The sequence below is a fragment of the Anastrepha ludens genome, chromosome 3, assembly GCF_028408465.1.
Source record: "Anastrepha ludens isolate Willacy chromosome 3, idAnaLude1.1, whole genome shotgun sequence".
NCBI lineage: Eukaryota > Metazoa > Arthropoda > Insecta > Diptera > Tephritidae > Anastrepha > Anastrepha ludens.
Genome location: NC_071499.1, coordinates 101,829,040 through 101,846,875, shown reverse-complemented (window position 1 = coordinate 101,846,875; position 17,836 = coordinate 101,829,040).

Genomic DNA, 17,836 nt, shown 5'->3' with positions numbered 1-17,836 from the left:
GCTCCACCGGAACGGAACCAAGGCCAGCGCGTTGTGTTGGATCTCGTAAGTGAGCATGAAGGGCGGAATATTACAACCGACAACTTTTTTACTACTCGGGATTTGGCACTGGAGTTATTGAAGAAATGGAGTTATTGAAGAAAAAGTTATTGAAAAAATGGTATTGGTAGGCACCGTAAGGAGTAATAAACGATTTTTACCGGTTTGTGGTACTAAAGTGGAGTTAAGGAGTCTACCAGTGCTAAGCAGTCGACATTTCTTTAATGGATCAGTTACACTTGTGCAATACATACCCAAAAAATATAAGATGGTGACTGTTTTAAGTACCTTGCACCATGATAAAAGCGTTATGGAAAACCATCCAAAAAAGTTGCCAGATATCATCAATTTCTACAACTCTACAAAATCTGGAGTGTACATTATTGATCAACATGTAGAAACATATACATGCAAGAGACAAACTAATCGTTGGCCTGTAGCAATTTTTGCAAACATCGTAGATATCTCAGCATTGAATGCCTTTGTATTATGGACAGAAATTAATCCTTCGTGGAATGCTGCAAAAACATATAAACGTGGACTTTTCCTCGAAAATCTTGGCTAAGACCTTGTTCATGGGGAAATTGAACGCAGAAAAACGCTGCCAAGAACTCAACCGTCAGCAGATATTGTAAGCAATGTGAAAGCGGACGCAGAGCAACCAATCACTTCGGCAGGAACTGTTCCGAAAAAAAGAAAACCTAGTCAGCTAGCCACCTGTGCAGTTTGCCCAAGCTCAATTGCAAAAAACCTGTGTGTTCACAGCATCGTTCAACGGTTACGGTTTCAAAAACCTATTGTTTGGAGCATTCAATTAAAAAAAAATGTATCTAATGTATTTAAATATGTATATATAACAGCTTAATAATCAATAAAACTAATGAATTTTAAAAACTTCTATTAAAATTATAAACTTTTATACTGATATCTAAGCAAAACACAGGGAAGGTCATTTCGTCACTCGAATATCAAATGTGTAAATTTTTTTGAATGTAACACAAGGGTTAAAAACAATAAAATCTTCTAAAAAAAATTTTATATTTTTAGTTGATTACAAGCTGCACCCAGTTCGAAAGTATCGATACTAGCACCAGATGTACGGTCTGAGCCAATTTCACTCATCAAACAGATTTAACAGTTAATTGCTTCAAGCAAATGAAAGGGCGAATGGCTTACATAAAGAAAGTTCTTTTCAGAATTGTGAACATAGCTCAATGGTGTGGTGGACATTGTACCGGTTATGAGAACCAATGCGAGTATTTTTCAACTCCTTTAATTTAAAGCGCATTACACCATGCTACCATACCATAGTAGAGAATTGGCCTAGCTGCTGCTGAGTAGAGCCAATACATTATTCTGTGTTCCAGCCCCATTTTTCCCGTCGATCGTCTTGTCATTATTTATATCGATTCTCCACAGAAAATTCAACACTAAATTTCATAAAAGTTGGGTCATATGGTATTTAACACTTAAGCCCAATACCATATTTCAGGGTAATAGTAAAAGCAATGAGCAAACCGAATTTCATCACAATTAATTTTCTCGCAAATAGAAGAGGAAGTAGTGACAGTTCGTCACTCTTTACTATATTTCATATTTTTTCTTTCCTAAGTGAAAGTAAAGCAGGTACATAGATTCAGCGAAATCGGAGTACGTTTAGTTTTTTTCGCCTCAACGGCGTTGCATATGTCAACTTTTATCATCGCAACAGGCATGGAGGCTAAGCTCATTGAATTTTGGTAAAATGAAGTGCAAGTTTCAGTGGCGCACAGATCCCGTTGATAATTGAATTTTTTTTTTAACGATTCTCTCCATATAACAAATGTTCGACATATTCCTTTGTGGAAGAAAACACTCAACATCTTCAACAAAAAACTTGCCAAAAATTAATGCCATTTGTTAGCCAACAGCTATAAAACAGCATACTCGATGTTTTCAAGGAACCTGATTAAAAAATGTGAAGGTTAGGTTAGGTATAATTGGTTGATCTGAAAAGATCTCACATAGATCACAAAGGTCCCCGTAGTGTTACCAGTGTTGTTGGACTCGTGCTAAAGATAGTTCGTGATACGTACATGTCTTGGCAAGTTTTAAAAAACAGTTTAAGCTTTTGTTAGCACTATCCTTCAGAGCTGAAAACTATACCGATCCCAGGCAGTTGTAGCGAGTGATGCTAGACCAGGGCAGTGGCAAAGGAGGTGTTCTAACATACCTTTTTCTTCTTCGCATAACCGCACTGGATCATTCCCATTTTAGCTACGTGATATGGAGTGAGACAATGCCTCATCAGTACTCCAACCAATGTTTTATATTCCTTCCTTGGGAGTGATAAAATAAAGTTGGTGATTGATATGTGTTCGACGTACTCATCCGAGGCAAGCGTCAGCCTGCCTTAGCAAGCAAAAGTGTGAAATATTGATAAAATTATTTTGAATTTGCACAAAGTTTTAAACCTGCATTTATATGATTATGGTAGGAACAGTAGCTATGTTTTCCTATAAAAATATTATTGCAATTAAATGAGAAACAAATATATTGTAAAACTTATTGTAAGACCCTGTGTGATAGTTATTTAACGCAGTGTAGTACTGACTTCAGATTGCCTTTGGTTCTGTTGTCTTGAAATTCATCAGTGCAGTAGAATTGAGATGCCTGCAAAATGTAATTCAACAAGTGTTTGCTCAGAAATTTTATAAGTTACACACATATCGAACAAGGGTTCTCCCCGAAGATCCGTCATTACGCATGAAAAGCGGTAAATGTGATAAATTGTTCACTAACCAATGTAGTTGTTAGCAAACGTTGTTAAAATTTAAATATATGAACACAATTTTAAGAAAGAAAAAGGATAATACAACAGGATGATAAAATGATACAAATGCGTTGGCAGAATATTCAGATGTACTTACATGCACACATACATATACATACACATGTGGTTTAAAGGATGTGGGAAGAAACTATTCGCTTAATTGGCTGAGTGCCTGGACGCAATTCAGTTTAAATGCTTGAAACAGATGGATAGCAGCAGCTGTAGTAGCATTGCAATGTAGAGTAGTTGAGATAGCAGTTGCACATGTCCCAGTTTCTGTGCACTGGTTTAGAGTTCATACACACAACACGGACATCATAGCATCACAACGGAGTTACTGACATACTTGTTTGTCCATTTGCTTTTGCTGTTGCTTTCTGTTCTCTTTTTTAATATACTGAATTTTTATGTAGTTCAAATTCGAGGGAAAAAGTTTAGTACTTCGAAGCAAAGCGCAATAAAAAGTAAAGAGCACTTTACTATTTTTCTAGTCGTGACCCGTGAGTCTCACATTTGGGGGAGCAAAATTTATTTAGAAATGCTGGAAAGCAAAATTCAGAGATTATATATATCTATTTTTTTTATTATCTAACGAGAAGTTTCTTCAAACATTTATAGTGGGACTTCAATTGGAATCACGTCTTCCGTCTATCTCGGCGGTTGTCGTTTTTCGATAAAAAGGTAGTAACGTATCCTTTTGTATATTTTTCTGCTAAAACTTGGCGGTCATCTTTGCAAATTTAGCGAGAATGGTCTCATACATTTAGTCTCAGCATTTAACCTGAAAGCGATAAGCAACAATAATCATTTAAACTCATACTTTTAAAAAATATTTTACACAATGCATGAAGATTTTCCATAACCGCTGAGCGTATGAGCGGGGAGGGGACTGCATTAGCTCCATTATTCGTGCGGGTTATTTAGTAGCGATGTCGCAGTAGACGTGCGCTCGCAATCCAAACGTATTTCAAGACCAATGAGTCGTGTGCAACTGCTCGTCATGGCTGTTGTTTACATTGCACGATTACACGTTTACGTGATGCCCCAAGTGAAGGCTTGATTCCGGGCAATAAGTTCGGTTAAGAACAGTCCACGGCCGGGGCTCCGTTAGTAAATGAAAATATTGAACGCATAGTTAAAAGTTTACACGATAATCCGCGTGAGTCAGTGCGCAAGAGATCGGCTGCCCTGGGAATTCTTACCACTATTGCGCATGAAATATTGAGAGACTTCACTACTTCAAAATTCAAATCGTACATCTGCTTTAGTCTGACAATTACAGTTTGCGTAAAAACTTCTGCGACACGTTATCGCGAGCATAATGGCAATCCGACATCATTTCTCCAGAGAGTGGTATGGAGTACGGTGGCCAGATTCCACGAGAGTATACGACATAACGGGCAACATTCAATGATATATTAAAAATATATGTAAAATCCGTACTTGTCTTCTTTGCAATAGTTATTGGAATAAACTCTAATCAGTAGTAATTTCTTTCTCATTTAGCTTTTAAATCATAATTCTGCCACCGGACTCCCTGTGCAACATATACCTATTCAACTGGTGGAATATATCCTCGATATTTCTAAATCCTCTCGCAAAATTCCTGTAGTAAGAACTACCAGAAGCTGCTAATAAATTTACAGAGCAAGCAAAGTGAAATTTTCAGTCCATTTTCGAATTGCTCACTTTCACCGTTACGGTTTCACAATTTACCATAAAAACGAGCGCATCATGCTTCGCAGCTGCTTCCCATTTGTATATGTAAATTAAGCCATTATGCTTCAAAACGACTTTTCTTTCATTGTTCTTTCCCGCCATTTTTCGTAGACATAAAAAAGAAAATAATACTTAACCTTGCCACACTTCCTGTGGGCTCATAATTCAAAAACCCATGTTTATTTTTGTGTATGTGTATGCGTAGGATAAATGTGTATACCACTACATATACTCGCATTTGTTCAGCTGGGCTATTTGGCAATCTTCCACTCCAATACAAGGCGTCATCAAGGAGGATAAACTATTTTTTGACTGCCTCACTCTGTCCTGTTGGTGTTAGATTCACAAAAACACTTTCACCAACCGATTAAAAGAACCTTAAAGTAAATATAGCTTTAGTTTATCGCACCATTACTCCTTACAATGATACCAGTAGCATCGCGAAACGTCATGGAGGTGGTCATCAAAAGACTGCAACGTCACGTGAAATGATTCAAGAAGTGAAGAAGCGACTTGAACGAGAACCCCGACGAAGTGCCAATCAAATGGCGAAAGGACTGAAAATATCTGACCGTAGCATTCGCCACATACTGAAAAATGATGAAAAAGGTCAAAATGCGCATGGAACATCTAATTTCTCTTCTTGTCTATTGTTTCTTTGTACGGTTGGTCATCTTATCAGTATGGCAATTGCTGATCAGTAAAACTTCTTTGGTGTCTTGCCATTTACAGACCAAACACACTTGATTGTTAAATTCGAAGACGTAGGCACCCCTTCCCATTTTTGGTTCATCAGTACTTGGTAATAGCTTCCTATTCTTCATAATGGTGCCTACTAAACCAAACTCCAAAGATTGTGCTAAATGTACGGTAGTAAAAAACCGATCAGAGCAAATTACTGCCATTGGATTCGATATTGTTGCACACAATTTTGCACTCTGCTTGAACCTGTTCCTTCCCAGAATAAATATCAATATCATAGCTGTACCCAGTTAAGGAATCACATCTTTCCCAAATTTTAATTCCTCTTTTGATAGGCTTCATTGGGTTGTATTGTTTCAAAGTAGATCTTCCTTTGAATTTTGCCACAGCTTCGTCAATCGATTGATAAACGCAGTCAGTATATTTTAGGCAAGACACCATTTCATCAATATAATAAGTTTTAGTAGCATCTGATGGCTTTATTGGATCAGTGACATAAATTTTTGATGAAAGTTCTTCATAGCCATGTTGCCCAAAGATTGATTTTGTGACCAATACATATGCATGTGGGGTAGTTGGTTATATGACATGACCATGTATACACCGACAACGATCATCAATTCGTATTGATCAGTTGGTTGTACTAAGGCTTTTCCCTTCTTAGATGTAGAAGCATTTCGGTTACTTTTGTTTATTTTATTGTTAAGTATTTCGATTCGCTTATTTGTGCAGTCGGCAATTTGTATAAACAAGCTTCTTGGGAAAATCTTTAAAAATATATCGAGTTCTCTTGAACTTCTATCAATTTTAGCAAGAATGGTCGGCATTTCCAAAGCCGGAATAGTTTTTCTGGGAATGAAATTGGAATTATTGTTGTCCCATACTAAGTGTTCTGAGACTGGCTCTTGCATCTCCTCAACACGTTGCACTGGCAAAGTAAGATCATAATCTAAATCCGAATCACTTTCGTACGAACTTTCATCTGAATAATTTGGGTCAATAACACTATCGTCGTCGAAGTCACTGTAGCTCTCAGAATCACTCTCTTCTAATAAGCTTCGTATTACGTCTTCATCATTTATTCGTAAACGCTTTCTATCCCGGGTTGTGTCGCTGGTTGAAAAAAGTTGAAAATTGTAATTGTATAATATGATACTGTTGGGACACATGCATCCCAATGGCAAGCTCTGCTGGGACATATATGTCCCAGATTTAGATTATGATCTATATCATATACAGTTTTAACACTATCAATTTCATAAATGTATATTTTTATTCGCACGATATTACCTGTCCACCAATTTCACAAAAAAATCACACTCAGTAGATCTATAATTGTCGTTTTTCCACTTACTGACCTAGCACGTGCTACGATTTAACTACGACTGCAAAACATGTGTATAGAAAAATACAAAGTATAACGGGTCATAAGGAGCATAATTGATGATATATCTCGTAAAAATTTGATGGGAAGAAAATACACAGCGATGCAAAGAAATATTTGGCATTTAGTAAAACGAAAACACTCATTGGGTCGTATGTGTCCCGTTAGTATTGAAAGGATTAAAAGTATTTTCTTTATCGTGGGTAACACAGATATAGCAAGAAATGCGACCGATATTTGTGTTTACATGAAATTGGGAAATTATTTATTCATTTCTCTCTGAGACCTGCACATATAGGTATGTATTGTAGAAAGGGAACCTCCGCTGGTTACTTTTCAACTTTTTACTGCACATTTCATTTTGACATGGACATCTACATATTTCGGACTTAAACAAATTAAAGCAGTTCAGTATCGTACTTGCGCGGTTCGTAATGGACTACTTTATATTTGAGCAACTTTTAAAATATTCAGCCTTATCATCATTTTAACTTTCGACCGAAATATTTCATTTTCCGCTTTTCGCTTACTATGAATCTCACCTTGAAATATTTCACTTTCGAACATAAATTTCCTTATCGGCACAACAAGTTAGGGCGAAAGTAGTAGCAATTTTCACTATAATTATTCTCTTTACAAGGGCGAAACTCACGATAAGGCTGAGTGAAAACTTGCTTCCAAAGTGGGTGCTACTTTGCAGAAACAAAGCTAACTGCGGTTTATATAAACCAAATTTGTAAGGAAAGTTAAAAAAATTGGTATGTTACGTGTAGATGCTGCCATAAGTAGTTCCTGTTGTGGCTTATGACGTCATGGAAGGAATGTCGCATATTACATGTACGAGTATATTACACCCAACAGTCATCGACTAATGCTGAAAACAGTGAACACCGCACGCAGTCCCTTACCGCAGTCCCTTACCGTGCACAAAAACTCACCCTCGAGAACAACTGCGTTCTTTTAATTACATATTTACACAATACATCGGATATTTTTGCTTACACACTTTTTCACACATCCGCGTTATCAGTTACAATTTTTCATTGTTTAATAAACTAAATCCAAAAACCAACAAATGCAAATAGTTCATCTATCTATAATTAACATTATTCAACAGTATTTTTAAGTTATTTTAACAAAAATTATCATTTTTCTAAGCTTATTTTGTAAATGATTTCGAAATGTACTGCTTGGCAACACTGTGTGGTGAGAGAGCAATCAGCTGAGTCGGTATTACGTGACTTTTTTAAAAATCATGAAATAAAATCTACGGTACTACGATACGGAAGGAAGGAACTTTTCATTTATATGGGGTTCTCATTAGTTTGATCGGAACAGGTGAGTCTGAATTGCGTTTACGGTGTTCACTGTTTTCAGCATGACACTTAAAGCGTACGGTTGTGCTCAGCAGTGGTATCGGTCTTTTTTCTTTTGAGTTATATTCGTGAGTGTTTCTTTTTTTTTTCCTAGCGACTTTTCGTTTCTTTTGGTAAGAAAATTTTAGTATAAGTGCTTTCTGTGGAGGCAGAAAAAATTGAAAGTCCCTCCAGGGACCTCCTCTTGGAGATAACAGGTTCGCCCTGTTATCCACCACCCCAACACCAAAGAGAAAAAAAGCGCCAACAATCACCAGAGAAATATTCCCTTTAAATATAAAGGACAACCCAAAATACCTTGTGGCTAGCGCAATAAACACCAATAAACAACTAAATAAATATTCATGTTTTGTCGTGCACAAGGCTTTAAAGAATATCTCAACGCAGAAAATAGAAATTTCAAATCTCAGAGACGGCAGCTTTGTGCTGTTTGTTAACCCATTTTCGGCAGCTGGTCGATTTTTCGACCACCAACTTCGGACTCCAATATTTCAGAAACTAAATGTAAATTTATTGATCAGTTTTCACAAGTTTTAAATTTGGAATTTAGTTAATTTCTAGAGCATAATTTTTTAAGAAAAAAAGGTTCAGGGCAGATTTTTGTAAAAGAATGAAATTATCACTATTTTTACGTGTTTTTGTGCAGATGAAAAAATAATGAAAAACAAAAAAACAAATAATTATTACTAATTTATTATGAAGAGAAAAGATGAAATTAAGAGAATCAAAAAAGTAACATTCCGATATTGCAATAATTTTCACTGTTTCATGGACGTAAACTTTAGTGGTCGAGAAATCGACCGCTGGCCAGGAACTGTCATGTAGGATAGAACAGAATCTAGCAATATTTTTTTCTTATTGAAGTGAGATGGAAGTGAGTGTCTTTGTGGTATAAGAAAGGTACTACCCCTGCAGGGAAAATCACTACTAGTGAACCAAAATTCTGGTTCAGCACTAGTACCTTACCTCCAAAATCGAACCTGTCCTATATTGCAGGTATTTTCCAATTGGAACTGAAAATCCATCAACTTCCAACGCGGTAGGCTTAAAAGTAAATCTGATTTTGCCCGTCCCATATGGCGAAAACCCAGAGGTTTTCAATACACAAGGACCCCAATAAATGTGGAAGCAATCAAGTTGGAAGAAATGTTTTCTGAAATTGGTAAGCAATCAATCCTTTTTGTATACGTTTATATAATTGAACCATTTCGTATGCTCAAAATCCCCCTATGATCCCTTTACATTGTTTTTTGATAATAATATTATCACAAATATTACCACTTTCACAAATGAGTATGCAAACCAACACAATGCTCCAATTAACATCACGCCAATCGAAATACGTAGGTTTATTGGAATATTGTACCTATCGGGGTACCATACTTTGCCACACATTGACCACTACTGGTCTGTTCGACCGGACATGGGGGTTCCAATTGTGAAGCAGGCTATGAGTCGTAATCGGTTTAAAAAAATTAAGCAGTTTTTCCATCTCGCCGACAACACAATTTAAACGCAGCAGACCGTTTTGCGAAGGTTCGTCCTATTACTGACGCTCTCAACAAAAAGTTTTTGCAGTTTGGAGTCTTTAGCCATAATCTCTCTATAGACGAACAGATGATTCCATACTTTGGACGCCAATCCTGCAAAATGTTTATCAAGGGAAAGCCAATCCAGTTTGGGTTTAAAACATGGTGCTTATGCTCTGAAAGTGGGTACTTATTTTCTAGTTCATTGTACGGGGGAGCAGCAACCCCTCACGATAAAACTATTGGTCTAGGCGCACAAACAGTCTTAGACTTACTTGCCAACGTGTCTGACCCTGAGTGCCACATCATTTTCTTTGATAATTTTTTCTCTTCATACCATCTAATGTGCCTTCTGAACGAACGTCGATTTTTCGCAACTGGTACTATACGCGAAAATAGAATGGGCGATTCTCCTTTGAGAAATTTAAAAAAAGAAATACGAGGAACATTTGACCAACTACTTGATCATCAGCAAGAAATATTGACTGTTCGGTGGAATGATAATGCTGTAGTCAATGTTATAACTAATAACTCCACAGTCAATCCAATTATTAGCACTAAAAGATATTGCCGGAAGAAAAAACAAACTAGCACTATCCCGCAGCCAAAAGTTATTCAAGAGTATAATCATGGCATGGGTGGTGTGAATCCCCATGATAATGAAATTATAGAATATGCATGAGAGGAAAAAAATGGTGGTGGCCAATATGGACAAATGCTCTTGGTAACGCAATGGTCAATGCATGGAAACTTCATTGTATGATGGCAAAAATTGAAAAGATAAAACCACTGTCACAAATTGATTTTCGTTCCAAAGTCACAACAGAATTATTGAATTACGACAAGGACGAGGACGAGTATGAAAACGAACATGGAGATGAAGGTCCATCGAACATTCCTCGGATGAATGAGAGGGTACACGCCGTCATGAGAAGCATTGAAAACAAATTTCGGCGGTGTAAATTTTGCAAGAAACATACTATTTTTACTTGCAAAAAGTGTAATATTCATTTACATACTAAATGTTTTGATGATTATCATAAAAATTTGTAAGCTGACTTTTCTATCAAAAAAAAACAACAAAAAAAAATTTGTATTTGAAATAAAATGAAATAAATTGACTTCGTGTGCTAAATTTTTTTCATAAATGTTTTATTTTTTTTAATATATTTGACGGTTTGTGGCCAGCTTGTGTTGTCTCAGCATACAAATTCCTTAAACGTTATGATGGCCAAACTGTTGCTAGTGGAGTCGTGTTGCTCACGTTCGACTGTATCAGCTCCCAAAAAAACTAGAAGTCGCATGGTACACTACCAAAATCAGACCTTACTTCCCGAACCCGATGAGGTGTACAAGTTTTCAAAATGGGCACACAACTAAATGTTGCAACAAAACGCCAGTATGCGACTCATATGCACTTCCACCTCACACGCCAACTCCATGCTCACGTAATTTTTGCGCAAATTGCTCAGGCGATCATGCTGCCTCCAGTAAATTATGACCAAAATTCATTCAAATGAAGCAAATAATTACAATAAAAACTGAAAAGAAATGCAGCATGCGCTAGGCTATTAGAATACATAAAATGCAAATACCCCCCACTCTTAATGAATCTTCACCCTCTTTCTCTAATATAACCAAAAATACCGGCAGTAATCCACAAAACAATATAAACACAACAAATATAACTAATCACCAAGCAGAACAAACCTCCAGAAACCCCAACAATTTTAATATCATCAAAACAAATAATACCACAAAAGGAAGTAACAAAAATACAACAAATATTATACATCATTCAAGCCAGCATCACCTACTCCCACTGTTGACACTCTTCTACTCTCCACCAGCAATAATATAACAATAGTAACCCACAAACCAAGCAAATATTTTCTAATACCAACAATGCTAACACAGCAAACATAAACGCAAATGAATATAAGGCGAATATCGATGGCACTGACTAGGTAGGTAGGTAGGTAGGATGGCAAGAGAACCCCAGGTACACTACAAGTAGCACTTACGTGCCGTTTTGATACCATAAAGTGGACCTGTGAAAGAATTTAGGGAGGAGAGAAAACCGTCTACAGCCATCTAGTGCTGTTGATGTAGCGGAGGAGAGAAAAGGGATCTAGGCTGGAGAATTTCATCAAGTCGTCCCCAAAGGGCACGCTGAGGAATCTCAAGCGCCTAGTTGCCAGAGCCGGACATTTGCCGAGAAAGTGTTCCACAGTCTCTTTTTCTGCAGGATCCCCACAGCTTCTGCAATAGGGGTTGTATGGAATTCCAAGCTTCTCCGCATGAGCGTCGATCACCCAGTGACCAGTGATCACCGCAATGAGTTTGGAAATTGAATGGCGGGGGATTCCCATCACCTTAAGCGTTCTTTTTCTATCGTATTGAGGCCATAGTGCATTTGAAATAGCACACGATGAGTCAGACCTCCATCTGTCTTGCGCTTTTTTTAGCAAGAATTTGTGTAATTTCCCTCTGACGACGGCCAAGGGGATACCGATGTCTGAGAAGGGATCAGCTGGAACCGGTTCTGCCGCCCCCTTCCTGGCAAGCTCATCGGCAATTTCATTTCCCTCTATGTTCCTGTGCCCAGAAACCCAGATGAGGGAAATCTTTCCTGCACGTTCGAGACGTTTGAGTTCCTCCTTACAGGAGTTCACGAGAAGAGAGCTGCATTACGGCGACGACAGTGCCTTGATTGCAGCTTGGCTATCGGGAAAAAATTTGAATGTCTCCCTCCCAACAACGATCCCGAAGCATTTGCATACCTGCAGGATTGCGGAGACCTCTGCCTGAAAGACGCTGTTGACTACGCACATAATAATTCAGTCGATTACTACAACACAAACCCCACTATTTTCTCCTTCCTTTCTCAACTTAACCAGCTTCCCACCCACCCTTTTCCACCTGTTATGACAGAAAGCCCACCCCAAAAAGAAGAATAGATTTTGAAGAAGAATAGATCATACAAATAATACAATGGAATATTAATGGACTACTTAATAACTACATAGATTTAAATATACTAATCAATGAGTTCAACCCGGCAATTGTCGCACTGCAAGAAACACATATTCCATCCAATAAAACAACATACGAACCTAATAAATATAAAAGCTATTTCCACAATTTGCCTCAAAATATTTTGTGTAAGCAAGGAATCGCTTTCTTTATAAAAAAAGTCCTTAAATCATAGAGATATTCCTATTTCATCTAATATATCCTGCCTAGCTATTGAGATTGATATTGAAAGAAAAATCACTTTAATTAATTGTTATATTCCTCCTAGCCAACATTTTACTTACAAAGAGCTTACCGATATAATTAACAAATTTTCCTTCCCAATTATAGTCCTAGGCGATTTCAATGCCTGGAGCCCATTGTGGGGCTCCGAGCATTCCAATAGAAGAGGAAATACTATTGAAGATTTAATTTTGACCCAAAATCTCATTGTCCTGAACGTTGGCCTACCCACACATTTTTCCACACACCAAACCTTTACCCATCCTGATATCATTCTTGCATCCAGTTCTATATCTCCCAGCCTTTCTTCTCGTACATTGGACGAACTCCACAACAGCGACCATTTCCCGCTTATAACATCTTTTTCCATCCCTGGGAAAAACTGACTGGAAAAAATTGCATTCCTTATCCATAACTCTAACAAAAAATCAAGCGGTTTCAAAAAACATCAACGCAGAAGCTGCTAATATTAAAACAATAATTCGTTCGGCAGCCCACCTCTCAATACCACAAACAAACACAAGAAAATTTTCCGCCAAACTACCATACTGGTCTAACGTACTTACCATCTTAAGAAATAGCAAGCAAAAACTGTGGTCCAAATGCAAGTACCACATGAACATTACCAACCTCGTTAATTATAAAAAGGCGAACGCTGTTTTCAGAAAAGAGCTTAAATCAGCAAAAGCCATTCCTTGGAAAAACTCACAGCAAATATAAATCCCTCTTCAAGCCCTAAACAAATATGGTCAGATATTAGAATGCTGACAGGCAGCTCGCGTCGTTCTAACATACCATTTATTTATAATGAACAAGCACCAATCTACACTCCACCAGATATTGCTGAAGAATTTGCCAAATCCTGGTCGACCTACTCCCACGACTTCAATTTTCATTCCGCCTTCAACTCGCAAAAAAATCTGACTCTACCTGAAAATTACTCCAACCCACACCCTTCAATTGAAGCTTCGCTCATAGAATCCCAAATTTCTCTATTTGAATTCGATTCCACGATCTCAAAAATGACAGGAAAGACACCCGGCTTGGATAAAATATCCTATGAAATACTAAAAAACCTGCCCAGCATCCTCAAAATCCGACTCCTGAATCTTTACAATGACGTTTTCAATGCTGGAATCTATCCTCAAGAATGGACAACTGCTTTAATTGTCCCTATCCCTAAACCTAATAAACCCTCTACCCTCATTACGAACTCTAGACCTATCTCCTTACTCCCTTGCATGCCCAAAATCCTTGAGAAGATCATTTCCGTCCGAATTCTTTGGTTCGCTAAAGCAAAGGGACTTCTTAGTCCCAACCAATTTGGCTTCCAAAAAGGCATAGGAGTGACCGAGTCGCTTTTATACTTTGAACATTTCGCATCCTCAGGGCATTAGCGTCAGGTAATCACGTTGCTGTATTAAGTTTAGACTTCGAGAAAGCATTCGATAGAATCGGCATTCATGTTGTTCTTAACCAACTCAAGCGCTGGAAAATCGAAAACTAAATATATACATTCGTTAAATCCTTTTTAAGTAATCGCAAGTTTTCAGTCAGCGTTAATAATTGTAAATCACAGGCTCATAGCCTCTTTAATGGTATACCACAAGGTTCACCTCTCTCAGTGGCATTGTTCACTACAGCTTTCAATGAAATTAGTTCAATTATCGCCTGTAATGCCGAGGTGGAACATGTTATACTCGTATATGCTGATGATGTTTTAGTATTTTCCAAATTAAAAAACCTTAACGAAGTCACTTATACTTACCTGAACATTTTAAACAGTATAAGCAAATAGTCAGAAATATCAGGCAGCGCCAACATCTCAGCAAATAAATGCGCAAGTAGCGCATATATGTGGAAAACGTAAATGTTGCTTCCCCAGTTTGTCCTTTTCCAATGTACTAATCCCACATTCTAACACACTAAGGATTTTAGGCTTAACATTCGACAAAAAACGTACATTTAAGGAACACTGTAAAGCTATTAGAATAAGCTTATTTTAATTAAGTTTTTATCTTCTAAGCATTCCCCTGTTCATCCACACACACTTGCTAACGTAAAAAAGGCCGATTTAAGACTTTGTATTTACGGACATTGTGCCAAAGAAAACATCAAACTATTAAATGCCCCTTACCATGCGGCAGCTAGAAGGATTATCCGCGCGTTTCCAACATCACTAACAAAAGCTGTTCTTGCAGAAGCCGGATTACCGGATATACCACACAGAGTCAAACGCAAAACAATAATGCTCCTACCCAAGCTTCTTCACTGCAGAAATAAAATATTACTTGGACTGGAAAACTCAGCGAAGCAACAATATAAAAATAGCCGCAAACCGTCCACCATACAACGTTGTGTTGAACTAATGCACAAACTGAATATCACATCAGTTGCGATTTCGCTACCAATCCCAGTTTTCCCACCAGGTCTGAATCCAAAAATTATTTTTATCGCGGATTTGCTAAAATTCCCCAAAGAGTCCACCTCCTCTAATGAATACGTCCAACATTTCAATGAAAGCGTTGCTCCTTTAAGAAATGAATGGGAGTTCGTTTATACCGATGGATCTAAAACAGACACCAGTACATCGTTTGCAGTCACAAACCAGCTTGGTGTCACAATCTCAGTCGGGGTTTTACCTTCCTACTGCTCAGTATTCACAGCGGAAGCGGCTGCATTGCTTGAAGCGGTAGTTTATAGGTACCTCCAACAAAGGCGGAAAATTCATTATTTGCAGCGATAGTAAATACGTAATGGACGCTATATTGAACTATTCTAACGAAACTGCAATAATCACTGAAATCCGAAATAACATCGTATCAAATAAAAATTCCATAAGAGTCATATGGGTTCCGGGTCATGCCGGAATACAAGGCAACGAGTGCGCTGATACTAGATCCAAAGAAGCTGCCCAAGAACCCCTTCACTTCAGTGCACATTTTACTACCAAAGATATGCGGAAAATTATACTAAAATCTCTGCAGGATGCATACAATAGCCAATGGTTTAATTATCAACACAACTACAAAAAGTACAACCCTACTGGCATCAAGCCGATATATCCTACACACATGCCTTCCAAGAACCTCAAGATATTTACACGCCTTCGAATCGGTCACACTATAGCCACCCATGCTCAAATCCTAAACAGCACAGTCAAACCAGCCTGCCCTTTTTGCAACTCAGACGACTACACGACTTCAAACCCCCTCGATACCTGCCCAGGTTTGAAATGCACTAGAAATGCAATTCATCCTAATCTTGAACTTTCGAAGCTACTCAGCAACGCAGATGACAATAGCATTAACTTAATTTGTAAATTTATTAAACTAACTAAATTAAAACTTTAACTCTTTGCGAAAACTATATATAAGATTATACTCCGATCAAACTCACACTACCCACTAATTTTTTTTTTTTTTTTTGTGTAGGAGGTTAAAATCAAAATGTCAGAAACATCATCAAAGGCGCCGTCGCACCAGTGGTATGTGAGGCATGCTCCCGCTAACACTATAACATTCCTCCTCCTCGGCTGATTTGCGCCCTGGGACCGCTGTAAACATTTCATCAAGGTGGAGCCGCGTTTATGTGTATTGACCTGCGTCCAGGTCCTTCTCTTGTGGACGTATGGAGATCTTAAGTCAGCGATGGTGTCCACTCCCCCCACTGTTTTCATACGTGGTTCTGGAGGAAATGGAACATCGGAAAATTTGCGTTAGCGCAGTATTTACGAACTATCGTCTTGTCTTCTGTCTGATATTATTGTGAGTGATTGACTCAAGTGTCTCTGTTTATCGTCATTCTGTCCGGAAACAGTTCATCTCCATTTCGTAATTGCAACTGTAGCTGCTGTTGCTGGGTCTTGCGCTCCCATTCGATGAATTGGAGGCGCAGCATAATTTTTCCAGCATTAGGACTAGCTGAGTGTCCCAAAACCCTTTCAAGTATTGCACGATCTCGTGGCAAGCGATCACAATGAAAAGCCACGTGTTCCGCGCTTTCGATTACATTAGCACAGCTTGGGCAAAATGGGCTTTCTGCCAGCTGAAAGCGGTGGAGATATTCCCTAAAACAGCCATGACAGGCTCTGCGTAAGGTAATAATCAGTTTCTCAATGCTTTCTTTTTACCCACTGCTCGAGATGTGATATTAATTTGTACGTCCAACGCTCTTTAAGTGACTCTTCCCATCTTCTTTGCTACTCATACATAGCTCGCTCTCGTTCGATGGCTTTTTCTGTTGCCGTTGGTTTAGCTCCTTGCACGCTATAGAGGCGGCGAAGCTCTCTTGCGCGAATATCAACTAGCAATTTTCCGGCTACAACACATATTGCATCGTCTGACACCGTCCAATATGCACATGAAACCCGTAATGCACTCCGCCTGTGTGCGCGCACCACTTCACGCATGTGAATGTTCTTTGCTTCTGCCCATACCGGTGCCGCGAAGAGTATGATTGAGTCCACGACTGTTGATAACAATTTCCTTCTTTCCTCTTGTGGACCACCTATATTCGGTAGTATTTTTGTGAGAGCGCCCATTACCGCCGCTGCTTTGTTATTAACTGCTACTAGATATTGCTTAAAGCTCAATCTCGTGTCGATCATTATTCCTAGGTATTTTATTGCCTCCATTGAGAGTATCTCGTGTCCACCAATTGAGAGTTTCATGGTCGCATTTTTCTTCCGAGCACTTATCAGCACTGCCTCCGTGTTTTAGGCTGCCAGCTCTAGACGTGCATTGCTGAACCAACGCTGTACTCTCGTTGCCGCATCTTTGCATTTTGCTTCTAGATGATCCAGTCGCTTGTCAACTACAACTAGCCCCCTAATCTTCTAATACTCCCTGCTCTCTCCCATCCTCTTGTATAGTTACTTACCTATATTATTACTCTAGTTAAGATACCATAAGCCAAAGGCCCTGGCAGCCAGTGCTTATTCCGTAAGTAGAATAGTTATTAAGGGGGTAGTATGGTTAATTCGGTGTAAAACAAGCATATTTTTCGAAATTTTTTT